The sequence below is a fragment of the Zonotrichia albicollis genome, chromosome 3 (genome assembly GCF_047830755.1).
Source record: "Zonotrichia albicollis isolate bZonAlb1 chromosome 3, bZonAlb1.hap1, whole genome shotgun sequence".
NCBI lineage: Eukaryota > Metazoa > Chordata > Aves > Passeriformes > Passerellidae > Zonotrichia > Zonotrichia albicollis.
Window position 1 is genome coordinate 58853829 of NC_133821.1, and position 16182 is coordinate 58870010.

At 36.0% G+C, this 16182-nt stretch overlaps 1 protein-coding gene across 3 annotated transcripts in view; it reads right to left on the reverse strand.

The window, feature by feature from the left end:
- Positions 1 to 16182, reverse strand: part of LOC102070476 (SAM and SH3 domain-containing protein 1) — a 525772-nt gene that overhangs the window by 276468 nt on the left and 233122 nt on the right. The window lies entirely within an intron of this gene.

The window sequence follows — 16182 nt, forward strand, 5'->3', positions numbered from 1 at the left end:
TAGGGGTAAAACAAACAAGCAGGTAGCAGCAAACTCTTACATTCTTATTTTCCAGCCACCATACCAGCCTTAATAACAGTTCAGAGAAAAGCTGGGAAGCACTAACTGAAGAAGGCACACGCTACATTCTCGTTGAGAACTCGCACAAGGCTCCTCTCCAGATTCAGGTAAGTGTACAAGTGTTTGCAGGGTTTAAGACAAGCCAGAGAACAGCATGAGCTGAGGCTCTGTCATGATGCCTGTGCTTTGAGGAAGGCACATGTAAAGGCCAGGACAAATGGCAGGGTCACTGAAGGGCAGCTCTGCTGGTGCTTTTAGACTATGTGTGGGAATATCTCCTCTGCCCTTCCGAAAGGAATCCCCCTCCCTTACCTGAGCCAAATGCCACAAATCAGGAGTCTGTTGTTTAAAATGCCAAATGGAACAGAAATGTATCCAAAATACATCCTTAGCTTTACTATTATTTGCTTTAAACTCAAAAATAGTTTTTTGCCCCAGGAGACAACATGCTAGAATGTTGGAAGATTATCATATCATTCACTGATGATTAAGTGAAGGAATTTCTAAACTACTCAGCATGTACAACAACTGATTCAAACCAAAGGGGACTTGATTCCCTTTTTTTGGGTTGGTTGGTTTTTTTTTTTTTTTGTTTGTGTTTTTTTTTGTTTGTTTGTTAAATTTTACCTGGTACTGGTTAAGCTACACATGCACATACACTTAAAGAAATTCTTCTTGAGTGCGAGCTACTGATTTGCTCTGTGCAGAGTAGCCAGTTATCTGGCCACAGGGAGGATTGCCTGTAACACTGTTCAAGTTTAATATTCCAAACAATATCAAAGTGAAATGTGAAATAACGCATAAGATCAGGTTCTAATGTATGTGTTAACTTGACTATTACTGAAAAATCTTCAGTGCATGTTTTAAAAAGTACATCCTTCAAAGTATTCCAGTATGGTGGCTGTTGTGGTATCACAGACAGATTCTCCCACTGGTGACATGACAATGGACTGTGCAGTCACTTCACTGACTGTTATATAGAACAAAATTCTGATAAACTGAAAACCCCCAGAGTTGAAGTTGCAGGTGTCAGAGGAATTTTAGAAGAAAAGACTCAGACATTAGGTGAACTATAAAATCTACCCTGTATATGAGCTCGTTTGATCTTCCTAAAATATTCTGTTCTTTTCCCATGATCAAACAAAACAGCCATGTACACTGAAAACATGTCCTTGTTTTTAAACAACAAATTGTTTTTTACTAATTTACAATTTTCTGCATTTCCAAATCATGCCATAATTTGACACACATTATCAGCACCATACCAGATTATTTTATTATAGATTTTACATCATTCCTTGTAGCTTCTCTTTACTAAAAATTACATTGTGTGATTATTCTAAATATGAAGGCAGGTAAGTTAATCAGGGAGAGTGCTTCAAAAGTGGAGGCATGCACTTTAGGTATTGTCAGTGCATTATTGCTTTAACAAGCAAAGTAACACATTAATGCACTTTAAAATACAAATCATACTTTATAAATAAATACACACAAAATTATCATATTTTAAGAGCCTAGCCCAAGAAATTAGAAAACAAATTAAAGCTCTAGAAATAATCTGCCCACAGGTTTTTTTTTTTATTTTTGAGCAAGCTAACTGAGAGATAACCAATAAACTGAACTGTAAACAGTTTAAAGGTGAAAAGAATCTGATAATTCCATTCCATTTTTTTGTTGATATCACAAATTCTGCTGTTTCAAGATCTACACCACAATTTTCCTTGCTGTGAAGAGAGGAATAACCTGGCCTGCTGTTATGTGACCTTTCCTTCTGAGGATGATGATTAGCTGATGGGAAAGCTCATGTTACACAGTTAAACAAATGTTTCCATGAGGCAAAGTTATCCCAGACATTTAATACTGGAGCTGCCACCATGGCCACACAGAAGGCAAAATAATTCCAAAGGCATTCCACTTCATCAACATACAGAGTCCTTTGGTGTGTCAGAGGCATACCAACACAGCAAAGTGTAGGAGAATTTAGATCCTCCTGCTGTGGCCACTAGCCCCACCTAAGAAATCATCCATGTGCTTGTTAGGACCTTCTGCTGCCTCTAGACACAATTCTGAACTGTGGAACACACTCTTCGGTTCTCTTGGGGATCACTAGAGCATTAAGTACCTGTGACTTTCTTAAGCACAAAAATATTTATCTGCAAAAAACTCGGTTCTTAGAAGAGAGCACTACAGCAATTGTTAGGATGCATGCAATAGAAACAGGATGCCCCACTTTGTACAGAAATATGCATTCATCACACTTAAACAAAATGTCATCTATGTGGATGATAGATGAATCCTTTTTTAAACAATAATTAGCAACACATTCCAGTGGCTTTCTAGATGTGCAATGCATTTCCATGTGTTAAATATAAAAAATGCCTGTCAGAGAAGCTTAATTCAGCTATCACTTCAATTTTCAGGACTACAGTATACCAAAGATAACTTCCTTCAATTTCTGAGTGAAGCGTGAATTTAACTTCATTTTCAGAGATACACATCTGCTGAGCAAATACATTTAACAGAGGTGAGTATTGTTATCAATTTTCTAATGACGTTCATTATCAGCAATCATGTAGTCAACCAAAGACCAACATCTTTGAATCAGAAAAGAAACCATGGTTTTGAGTTTATTATGTAATGGGCACTCAATTACCAAAATGCTGTGCTGTTTGCAGTGTTTGGCCTTCTTTTGCAAAAGTTTAGTAGAAAAAAAAAATAAAAGTCTGAGGTGTTTACAATGCTAAATATAGAATAGGAAGGATATCAGCAAACAGGCATCTTTCTTCCTTGGCATGCTAGGTACAAGACAGGCTGAAAGGATTTTGTACAGCTCCTACACAATTAAAAATGTACATTCCAGCTGTTGATGCATTTTTGTTAGTCTGAGCATTTTCCTCCATTTATAAAGTTAATAAAACTGCCAAGCAGTTTCTAAAACTTCTATGAAACCAAATGGAGTAATATTCAAAGCACTATCATTATATGCTTTCTAGCCTCTTCACTTTATTTATTACTGTTTACCAACATTATTCATTTCTTCATGTTTAGCATCAAAAGGTCTCTGCTGTCTTTCATGGTCAGCAATCTTATGCAAGCTGCTAAAATAGAATTAGGACTTTCATCCCTTCCTCAATCAAATTTGCTATTTAATAACAGAGGATACGCATTTTACTTATACAGCATTATCTCAGTGTTCTTCAGATTACTTTAAGAACACATTGTTCCTTAACATTCAAAGGCCCATTAACAACTTCGCTAACTCTACAAGATTTCTCTCTGTTAAAAAATGCACTCCTAGAATTGATTAAAGATTAAAACTTGAAAACAAACAAGTATAATTTGTCAGGAAAAAAAGACGGCCTTTGAATCCTACAAATATACAAGTTTTCCCACATCTTTTTGAATAGAGTTCTGTGGCATGCAAAAATTAGTTCAGTACTCAGGCTTCAGCCTCATCTAGCAAATACATTCACAAAAAGCATTTTCATCAAAAGGGGCAGTATAGTTTCAAACAAAACTTATTCTGAGTCATATGACCAAGAAAAACAGATATCGAACAGATGAAATTTCTGCCTGATGGTGCATACAGGCTGTACCAGCACTATCTGTAACTCAGTCAGAATAAGGTTAGTTACATATCTTAGATCTTTTTGGTCAGCATTCTTTTCAAATGATTGTCTTTCCAAGTTACACAAAATTTCCATCTATTCTTACAAAAAATTCTAATAAATTTGCAGTTTTAGTTCTTTCAGGAGAAAGAAGTATAGAGTATATTTCATTTACATAGATTTCTTTAAATAATACCAATTTAATTGCATTCCTGATTAAATGTAGAAATTCTAAACCACTTAAAAATTTCACGTGGATTGTCCCAAAGACAACTAACAAGTACTAATGGCTTCAAATGGCACTTGAAACTAGTGTCATTAAAGAGTATTAAACATTGCTAACGTTTATCCTTTGTACACTTTGAACAAGAGTCTTTGCAGATAAGAAGGGATGTTGAAATAATTTACTACTTCTTACATACAAAGTAATCATATCTTGGTAAAAATAAACTCAGAACTAAGCACACAAACACCTCTGATAATGAAGAAAAATGAAACAATACACAACAGTAAAAGTTGTAAGTAAAAAAATACACATATCTTTCATTTGCACAGCTTCAGGTGACTCACACCACATGCTTGGGGAAAAAAACCCCAAACGCAAAACAGAAAGAAATCCCTTAGGCAGTGTCTTCATGATAGAAACAAAAAAGAAGCAACTAATCTGCAAATACACTTTTAGTTTCCCTGTCCACTTTTTATATGCAAGAGTGTGCAGCAGCAGAGCAGATGGCTATCAGGAAAATGAAGCTGAGTGCAAACTGAGTGTACATTTTTGAGAAGTCACTTGTGTTTTTCACAAAAGTTTTGAGAGTTTTCCATAATGAAACCTAAAGAAGTTGGTCATACAAACAAATTCAAGTATCTGGGCTTTAATGAGTATGTGACATGTTATTTGTAGATAATGCTAATTGTTAAGAGGGACAGCAATAGGGCAGGGAATATCTGAAATTCAGAAAAAAATTCCTTATTTCCAGCTGTCTTCACTGTGTGCTGGTAGAGAAGCCCACCTTTCTACCCTGGGTATCCTCAGAGCTCAGCACTTGCAGGCAATGGAAAGGTCCTCAAACATCCTCCCAAGCCTTGAGCAGAGAGGTTCTTTTAGAGGGAAATCTGAGGGAGGAGAAGCTTAGGAACAGCTACAAATGATTACCAAAGTGGTAATTAGCTTAAGCAAACACTTCAAACTTTAAAGACCTTCTAAGTCCATGTTATATAATTTAGAAAAATAAAATTCTCATCAGTAAAACCAGCAGAAGGAGGGAAAGAAAATCCTGGATTGTTTCACAGGACATGTTGTGATACATGACAAGAATAAACGTTGTAATAAAAGCAGTGCGTTCTGAGCTTTGGGCAGTCTTCAGCTAAGGAAGTTATGATGAATTTTGAAAAATCTACTTGTATGCATGAGTTTACTCTTTACCTTTTTATTAGGATTACACAAGTCCAAAAATTAAACATGGTTGTCCATGACCAGCAAAACCAACAGGAAATCACATATGACACATGAAGTGCTAAAGGCAGGCAGGTTAGGTAGATGCAGTTTACCTAAGACAAGTTTGGTCGCTGAGGACATAGGAAAACATGCTGAGGAGAAAAAGAGACCTAGATGAAAATATTATTCCTGAGAGGGAGCTTTGACAGAGGCTCCCCTCATTCCTCATGCCCACAGACACACTTCCCTCCCAGCTGGCTCCTCTCAACATTGGTGACTTTGCAAAAGTATTTTGAGATCACCCTCAAGAAACTCAGCCAGGAAAATGGAAAAAAGCCTAGGACTGATGAGCTAGGACTAACTACTGTATTTTATCTCCATGTAGAAGTGACTGGAGCTGAGGCATTAGCAGCTGGTTACCTCCATTTGATCCAATTAATATTGGATCAGGGCAAACAGCACTTCAAGACAGACAAAAAATGCCAACAAAATTTCCCTGTGCTCCGGGAAAAAAACAACAGACAAACCAAGAAAAAACCCCTTCCTTTATTCTTCCAAACTATTATTCTGCCACAGAAATTAAAGAGCACAGAAGTAGAGAGGCAAACTAAAAAGTTTTGCTTCTTGCTTTTCAGTAAACTGCAAGTCGAATCAAAGATGCAGAACTGTTTCTGAGTAAACAAGTTGACAGAGGAAAGGTCAGATCACTAAAGAATAAACCTGCTGAGATTCTTTCCTGTAACTGAGATTCAGCAGAGAGCTTTATATCTTGGGACTGAAGAAATACACAATCAAAGACAAGAAATCAGGTGAGAACAAAATCAAGTGGTAGAGAAAGAGAGGAGATAGTTACCAATTCTGCTTGTTACCTTTATTTATTGTTTTATTTTAAAATAACACCTGGAATATTTAATTCTGCCACAATACAACATATGGGGAAATTAGTCAAGATTAATTTGCATTACTTTAGATAAAGTTAATATATTTTTTCTATGTGCCATTCTTGTTTAGATTTTGGTTTTTACTTCAAAATAATTAATTAACAATTAATAACTTGTCCTGAGCATAAAAGTAAGCATCCAGAATGACTAAATTCTGAGTTTTCAAACCAACAAAATATAAGCAGATTTGTCCAAAAGACCTACTCATTGTTCTAATATATTTTAAGTCCTAAGACTTTACATATAAAGAGAAAAAGTTACCTGAGGTAAACACCATTTACCAGGCAAAAAGATGCACACACTCCATCATGACATTCACGTCACGGTTGTATGAAAAACATAATTACTCAAAGAAGTCTATGAACGTTTACAGATTGCTTTTAAGATGAAAGCCAGGAATGCTCCTCCTCTGTGCCAGGTCTATCTGAAGCCCAGCTGCTGGGAAGGGGGAAAGAAGCAGCATGAGGGGTCCAGGGCAGCCTTGTTTTGCCCTTCACCACACATGAAGGGGGATCAGGTTATCCACCATTTAATTCCTCTGCTACCTACAGCAACACTTCTAGAGGTAAAGCAGAGAAGAAAGAATGAATGTGGAAGGAATCAACCTGTTTAGGGCTGGATCAAATTGCATAGATGGAAGATGGGAAAATACGAGGTGATGGCCCTCTACCTACTATTTCCCATCACTCCATGTGCTTAAGGATCTGCAACTGGTCACCAGGAGGGACACTCATAGGCAAGGCACTTACAACAGAACTATTGCTCCATTTAGTTTCAAATGGCAAATAAGGCGGGCGGGAAACAATCTCACCAGTTGTTCACAAAGGTGATTAATAAGTCATGTAGTTCTGGTGAAAGTGCTACAGATTAAAGATGATAATTTCTTTGAAGAAAGATAGCAGAGGGGTTGTGCTGTTTCTTTTACTGAAGGTATTTGGATAATTGGTCTTTTCCAGCAATTAACCCATAACTGTCCTATTTTTCAATTAGACAAGAATCTCATTTGCATGTTCTCAAAGACAACATGATATTCTGCTTCCTGTGGCTTTTAAATGGTGCAAAGTTAACCTTAGCTGTCCCTGCAAAAATATTTCACTTGCATTTTCAAGTTGCCAGAACTTCCTTGCAACAGAACAAGGTAAGAAAAGGTGTCAGATACAGAAGAAGAGATGATTGCAATCTTGAGTCCTGCACTGAATTTGATTTCCTGTCACAGGTCCAAAAGGGTGTTGGGATGAAGGTGGGGGTGAAAAGGTTTAAAGTTAAGTGAAAGAATATCTGTTCACATCCAAGTTTTGCTTATAGATACGTGCATCTAAATCTTTATATTTTATACCTAAAATTCAGGATTTCAAACGCAATACTTTCCTCTGACAAAAAGAAATTCTGCGTATGTTACTCAACATAGTATTTTCAGATCACAGAACGTTTAAATTATGCTCAGCCCTCCCAAAACCTAGGGCATCTCTAACTCCATAATGTTTTTTCTTGTGATTGCAGTGAACTAAATCATGTTCCTTAAAATTTTCCTCCTCTAAACAGCACATTTGAAATACACTTCACAGATGGATGAATCAACAGAAAATTCTCCTGCCTCCCTTTTGCTAAGACTTCAAAAAATATCACTTTCCTGGGGAGATCCAGAAACCACTCGAACTTACCTCACTGCAGCATTTGCATTGAAGATATTATTGTATTCTATTCTAAATATCACGTGAATACGAGACCTGGAGCTATACAAGAATTTCTCCTTTTTTTCCTTTTTCAATCTCATTAGCATTGCCTCTACCATCTCTCAGGGGGGCTACCCTAGTTCTCTCAGGTCAGCTTCAACTCTTCTCCTTCTTACAACGCTTCACTTTGAGCAAGAGAATTAACAACAGTAGTTATTCTCCACATTATAAAATAACTGGTCATGTCACATTTAAACATGTTGTTTGATTTTCCCATTACGCAAAATTACTGGGTAAATGGGAGGGAAAAAGGGAGGCATCACTGCTGAATTGTCATGCATGTGCTAAAAAACCCTCATGATTGTAAGACCCAACAGGTTTTCTTTCTGCTGAACTGGGACCTATTTAAAGCAAAATGATACATTTAAAATGATTTCCTAGTGGATTCGATTAGAGAAATAAATTAATGACTGCTATTAAATAAAACATTTTGGCACTGAATATTATGGCAACTTCATTTGCATAATTTAACAGTTGCAGGGACTTAGGGAAATAACAATGTAAATGAGTGCTGAAAGTGTGTAGTAATGAAAAGCAGATTTTGCCATGCATAAGACTCTACCCCATGATTTTATTTTAAGGCAATCTTCTCATTTCTTAATTACATTTTTAAATAAAGGTTAAAACAATTTGTTGTCAACACCTCTGCTGTCATTTCATTCTGGTGTTGTTACAGATATGCAACAACAGTGAGAAGCTCCTCTTCCCATTTCTTTTCCATAAAAGAAAAGTTCTGAATATAGAAGACAATGAGAAATTCTCAAAGATGACAAAATAAAATCAAAACTAAAACAAACATGACCCCTCCACCATTACTTAAGAACTAAAAAATAGCATTTTACTGTTTCCTGTCAGGCAAACCTTGAGGAAAACAGATATTTCATATAATTAGGAAAGCACTCATTCAAATAATAATAATAGCAAAATAAAATATTTTAGTTCAATATTTCTTAATTAAGAGTTGGATGTCAGTTGCAGTTCACAAATTTCACTTTGTTAAAAAAATAATCACGGTAGTAAAATGCATAGATCAATATTTATCTGGCAATCCACACTGTGATTTTTAATTTTATCATGTTGACAGCAATTAAACACTCTGGAGTTACTCTGCTCCATAAATAACACTATGGTTCTTTTATAACATCCAATACTCATGCACTGCACCAGATAATTTGCCTTTCAGTGTGTCTTCATTAGCTGATAGGAATAAAAACCCCAAAACCACAAAGAGATCAAGGCTTCATAAGATGTGTAAGAACAGCCAAGTGCTCCATCAGCATGTAAACCAGCAGATGCTGTGTTTCATACCCTTCTTTCACTGGCATAAATAAGGGCAGGTACAACAACACCTAAATGCTCTCTACAGGGTCTCAGTCAAATCTGAAAGGGCCAATTTAACAAGACATTTTGTCACCTCCAACTCACCACCCAGTGGCTTTGTACAAGGGACACTGCACAAGCCGAGTAAAACCAGCAATCTGAAACCCTGCCACACATGAGCTCACTATTATTGCTGCCATGGCGGTTCTGCTCACCCCAGCATAAAGAAACAAAACCTCTGCAGAGGATCATGTGCGTTTTCTGAGATTATACTGATTATCTCCGTACAATTTCACCCTTCACTTTCAAAATAAGGAAACCAAAGATGAAAAAAAACAAAAAACACCCACCCTGGTTATTGTTAAGCCTTTTGAATGAAATTTAATAGATTAAATAGTACAATGATAAGCTTATGACTAAAATCCTTCTGGGCTGGACTTCTGAATTAATGCAAATAATGCACTTTTTGCTTTATGGAATGCAATCCTAACTAATCCTATGAAAAATGAGATAAAGTAAAGGTGAAGTCATGGACTGTAAGAGATAAGAATGCAACATGAAATGTCTGTGTAAATAATCAGAAAGGTAATGCAGTTATGACTGTCAAAACAACAAATTGAAACAAATTATCTAGCCAGATTGCTATTATAAGACTGCTCTGTTACATACATGTTTACACATCTATGCACACATACTCAAAAATGTTTCTAAACATTTAGATTATAATTTTCATGGTTCAGTTCAGTCAAAGACACTGGATGTTTCTAAGTGGAAGCTTCTTTGAGAGATAACCTTAACCAATCTGCTATAGAAATAAGGCAGGTTAGAAAAATCTAGATAGCATAATAATGAAAAGCAAAGTTAAATATTACTAAACAGATTAATGCAGAGGAAGTAAATTTATTAGAAGCAATCTGTTATTGTAAATTCCACATCTGTTCCAAAATACAAGATGAACTGGTTTGATTTTGCACCTTGTACTATCAGAAAATTGAGATCTTATTTGCTTCATTCTTGTTCATAAACATCTTGAGAAGCATTGCTTCATCCTATAAGATAAAGGCTTATGGAGCACTTTCTGTAGCCAAATATTTTTGAAAATCTATTTTCTTAATAAGTATATGAACAATTATAGCACAGGTTTTTTTTAAAAGTAGTTTAAGAAACGTAGCAACTGAAGAAAACAAAACAACAGATCACCATAAAAAACCCTTTAACACTCCCCACCCCTAGAAGTTCATCAATGCAGGATTATTTCTGAAAGGAAAGTTGCCAGATGGATAAACTTTATGATAGCCTTCATCCACCTAGGAGTAGATGCATTTCAGGCATGCCTCAAAGTCACATTCACCTGAAGTAACCTATGGAGCAGGTTGGAAATGCTTTCCCCTCTCATACACACAGCAGACTTCACGAGTCTAAAGTAATTGGCATGAGGACCAAATCCTACATGTTTTACTTGAACAGTTATTATTAATGGCTACTTTGGAACATGATATTTTTTGCATTTACAAGTTTTTGATAGTGTAACTTTTTATTTGGCCTCTCCTTTGAGCAGCTGCAAAAGGCACAGCAGTTTCTTTCTGTGTTTCATGTCCTGGCTGCAGCCCTTGACACAACTACTAATGCAGGAGATCAAGTAACATGGTAATAGAAGCTGTAACCTAAAGGTCTTTAAAATGTCACTTGATTTCTGAAAATAAAAGTAAACTTGAACAAGAAGAATGTAATGGGTAGTTGCACAAGGAAAAGTAAGACTAGAAGCATTTACATCCTAAAATGATCATCACCAAGGAAGCCAAATCCACAATAATTAGAATTTTTGCTGTGTGCAATTCAAATCTGAATTCCTAGTCTCTACAACACTATTTTGTTTTACTAAAGCTTCTCCACAGAGATTTGAAAGCAACCTAAACGGAAAAGATTGAAATTGAAAAAATTTGAGTATTTGCATTAATCTAAAATTCACTTTCTAATATTTTGTTTGACTGTTGAAATACAATGAAAATTAAGAATATTACTGCTATTAAAAAAAAGCTTCATGTATAATGCTGTGCAATTTAAATGAGGATCACTCTGGGTAAGCAGTATTGAAAAAAAACAAATCCAAATCTATGACAAATTTTTAACTGCAGCAAGGTCTGCCAACAAATTCAGGTATCAAGAACCAGCACCCCCAAAATGAAACGCAGAGGAAGACAGACATCTCAGTGCACCATTACCACTTGAAATGGGATACAGCTGTCAAGCTGTTGGATATCAAACTGTATAAGGTCATGAAAAGCCACAATCACAGGTTTGCCCTGACACTGTGTCATTTCCTCTGACCAACCTCCTTTGAGGTAGCTCTTCAAACAACATCTGGATTTGCGTGCCTCTGTCCTCCTCACAAAGGTTCAAAGCACAAGCATAAAAAGCCTATGCAAGCAGAAAAACTGACCTTCACCTCTGCATTTTTCTATTTTCTGATCTTTTTTTGTCCTTTTTCTTCAACAGAAAATAAAACCATAATAGGGCTGGTGAACAGCATGGGGCACAGACTTCAATGTGGCATTTAAAGGAAAATCTGCTGTCTTTATTATGTTTCAAGAAAAATTATCTGCCAGGAATTAATTTTTAAGTTTCCTACACAACAAGAAGATATAATTTAAAAGCTGAAAAAGAATATGTAACTAGTGTTGACACTGATATAACTGCATTTTCAAGCACAGTTTCCTTTATGCATAGGCCACTGGCAACTCTTCAGCAGATAGTTTGTATATAATGTTACACACACATATGGCTTCCGTCCCCCTGCTCAACAAATGCTACAAGGCATGACAACTCCCATGAGGTTTTTATTCAACTTTGACACCAAATATTCGTCCCTTTGGACATTTTCTACTTCTTAGAGTTTATCCAGTTTTTCTACTCTACATCATGAAGCACATCAAGCAATAAATTATTATTTGTATTAGTAAGGGGTGATTAATTTTTTTTAGTTACTTTAATTTTTTTCTATGTGTTTTTTGGACAAAAAATTTCATTTTTTTTAAGAAAAAAAAAGCCTCATCAAATATTTTAGCAAAAATTAAGTGAAATAAGGAGGAGGGGAAATGACATTGGAAGCAAGGAAGTAATGTTCCAATATAAATTAAATTTTTTGTAATAAGTAGATAGCATTCTTCATTAGGTCACTGAATTCAACAAAAATTATTTGACTACAACATATTTTATTGACTTGTTATTAACTTCTATGCTACTGAAAGGTTTCTGTAGGGTTTAAGTTATTTTAAGCACAGAAAGAATTTTGCTTAATTGGACAGCACCTTTAAATAAACAGTTCATATATTTATATACGTACATAATCACACATTGGTTATGATTTTGTCTGTTGTGCTGACTTCTCTTTAACCTCAGTGTTCAATCTGCAATAACCTAAATAACCTATAGCCCTTAAAAAACATATCCAATTTTGAACTATGTATGGTATTGAATAAATGTTTCCCTTAAGCAAGAAAAAAAAAAAAGGAAAAAAACCCCAAAACAACCCAGAATAAAAAAAAGAAAACCAGTGCACCTGGGTATCCTCCAGCTAATTCACAAATGCCTTCATAAAACATGAATTTTACAAGCACAGACTTAACTGTACAGTGAACTTTTATCATATAAAATAGCCATGCCAGTGTAGGTGGACTGTGCCAAGCCTTTGTATGATCATTCTGAATCAGGACACATTACAGCTCCACCACTTTCATCATTAAATAAGTATTTAAAAAAATAAGAGAAGCGTCACCATTGCTATATTTTTGATAAAGCAACAACACAAATAAATGGACTTCATTTGGTTGAAAAGGTGATATACTGAAAACAAAAATAGCTGATTCTTTGAGGAACTATTCAGCACTAGCACAACCCTCTTTATCTGCACCAAAAATACCATCAATATAAATCATGCTGTTGGCACAGGCTAAATAAGATGGATATGCTTAAAATACTACTGCTGTAAGCAATGCATTATTTAATCCAGTGTATGAACAAAATCCATGCAGGCTAAAGATTTAAAATCACAAAATCTCCAAACCCCTCCAAAAGAAACCAAAACTCAAGCAGAATCATAAAGTTTAATTTCAAAGCCACAGCTGAATAGATGGTGCTACAACACACATTCACAATCCTTCCAACAAGAGGAGGATACATGTACTGCTATTCCCAGGACAATGCCAGAAATGCAAAAGGAATTCTGTCACTCCTGCAGTCCACTGTCTCTTTATTCATACTCCAGCTGAGGCAAAAATAAAACCCCTGTGGAATTTGCATGGCCTCAACAGAAAAATTTTCCCTTTTTTTCTTAAACACAAGTTCCTAAAAAATAGCCCATCCTTTTCTTTCACCCAGCTATGATACAACAGGAATAGTAAGTGCACAAAAGTAAATTCAAACATTTTTTTTCTCTGAAACAAGTCATGGGTAGGTATTCAAATTCTTTTTCACACACACATGTAATTTATAAGGTAACGTAATGTAAATTTAAAAACCACATACCACAATAAACCCAAGCCAGTAACAATCCAAACTGTACTACTACAAAGCAGAGAAAAATAATGTTAAAGGAGGTGAGAAAAACACTATTAATTTCTATAGCTAAACACAAGGAATTTGAAGGATAAGTTTCCAAAACAGAAACACAAGCAAACCACTTGAGCTAACAAGCTTTTGCATTGTAAGACCAAACACAACATGCAAATGCAAAACCATAGTTACATGAGGAAAAATGAGTCATGATACTTGCAAGCTACACAACTGAGCAAGTCTGCAGAGGAAAATCATCTTCTGTGTCCAAAACCATCACTAACTTGTGCAGGAGAAGCAGCAGGTAGATATACCTGCAGCCTCCTGGAATCCACTGCCACATGTTAAGCCAACTTAAGGTGTTAATTTACACACAGCTGATGCCTATATTCTTATGATGAGCACTTACCACAGCAATTAAATGTGGCCCCAAGTCATGAAGAGAAACCTTCCACTTACCTAAAATGATAAAAAAGAAATAAATAAGATTAAGATAATGTATAAGAAACTCAGTGTTACAGATCCAATATTCAGGAGAGAAAAATTAGTTTTACTACGTTTAGTTTTAACTTTTCCGTATAGTTGTCTGCATGTACTACAACCAGCATAAATATTTAATCAACACGCACGTTCACCAATATGCCAGACAAATCCTGTTCAGCAGGGATAGGCAGAGCACCTGCTCTGGGCAATTCCCTGGCTGGGGGTCCAGACCCACATCTCACTCCCCACTCCCTCAGGGGGCTGTGTCAGGAGGAGCCCTTCTGCCTGAGAAAACAGCCAAAGGGTCACTCAATCACTGCACACCCGATGCAGCTTCACCCCTTCTGAATGGGTGTATTGATTTTAGTGGCCTTACTCAAAAGCAAGATAAAACTAAATTCATGCATTGTTATAAACCCAGCAACTATAAAACTGGCACAGTATTTAATCCCTTCTGCTTAAATAGTTGCTAATAACTGAAGTGGTGTTAGATCAGAAGTCCTCCATCATTCATTAACTTTGTAAGCAAAAACTGTGATAACAAAAATTAATTCAGTGAAATATGAAATGAGGTAGTATCTGAGAGTTCCTGGGATATCAAATTTGAAAAAACAACATATTGTCTCCACTGTAAATGCGTACACAGACATTCAAATCCTTGCTAAATACTGGCATGTACTATCAGAGAATGGATTGTTTGAGGGTACACCACTCTTCAACCCTTCAATATGAAATACATAAGGTGCAAGGACATTTAAAAGAGAGGTTAATAGGAGAGAAAATAAAAACAACAAAGTCCCTCATTTACAACTGATACCACCTTTGAACTGCACTAAACTCTTTTCTAAATTTGCCATCACAGGAAGCGTTTGAATAATTTAAAACATGATGTAGATTTAAATAAGAAACTTTGAAAGCCTGGTAAGGAAAAACAAAGGATTTCCTACAGAGTATAGGTAGCTGACTATTTAATAACCCCCTAATTGTCAGAAGATTTAAAATAGTTTGCATGCAGTTGTACCCCTTCAATATATATTTAAAGTGCATCCTTTTGGGTTTTTCTTTTGCCCTTAACACAGCAGAAACATTCCTGTTATTTTGGAGACAGGGATTCCATCTAATTAGCACAAGGCTGTGTCATGCAGTACAGCTGTAGAGCCCTTTTCACCTGTTACCCAGCTCCTTTCTCCCAAGGGAGAGAGCGGCAGATGGGTCAGGGGCCAGAAAAAATGTGATGGGTATGAAACAACACCAAAAATCCCCCTTTGACAGTCTCTGTAAAGCTCTTCATTAACTCTCATTTTTTTCTAAAATTTGCATCATTGGTAAGTAAACTAAGACCTTGTAAGAAATACATTTCCTTTCAGCCTTTTCCTTAATGGTTTCATATTACTCATAGCTAAGACATTGCTTTTCTTCATGCTTTCATTCAAAGAGACTCTGCAGGAAAGGACTCAAATGCTAAGGCCCTAAACAAATGCTCAAACTGGACAAAAACAATCCATCACATTCATGATGCATTTGACACACTAGGATTGGGAACATAGAGCACAGGTCTGATACTAAGGTACCTCTTATTTCTACCACCACCGTACTGCTACAGGATAGTTGGAAACCCAGAACAACAGCTGGCTTTTAACAAACATATATAAAGAGTTACTTAACTACAAGAAGCAATCCTAGAAAGAGTTATCAAAATGTTTAAGTTGGGTGGGTGTCAGAACAATTGGGTGGCATCTGAAATTGTTAGGAACTATCTCACAATTCTGCTGCTGCTGTTCCTCCTGGGCAGCGAGCTGCGCTTCCTCCCTCCATGTCACCCTGCTGTTACATCACCTAACATGCTGTTAGAAAAATCCCATATTTTGCTTTTAAAATCAACAAAAGCAAAAAAGAAACACCATCTACTTTCTGCACACTTTACTTCTAGTAGTTCATTGCAAAGCTTATTAAGACTCTGTTCTCCCTCCAAAATATGGCATTTTAAATGTTCTATTACTACATAGATTTAACATACAGACTCTTCTTTATGATACCTTGTGTCACCACCC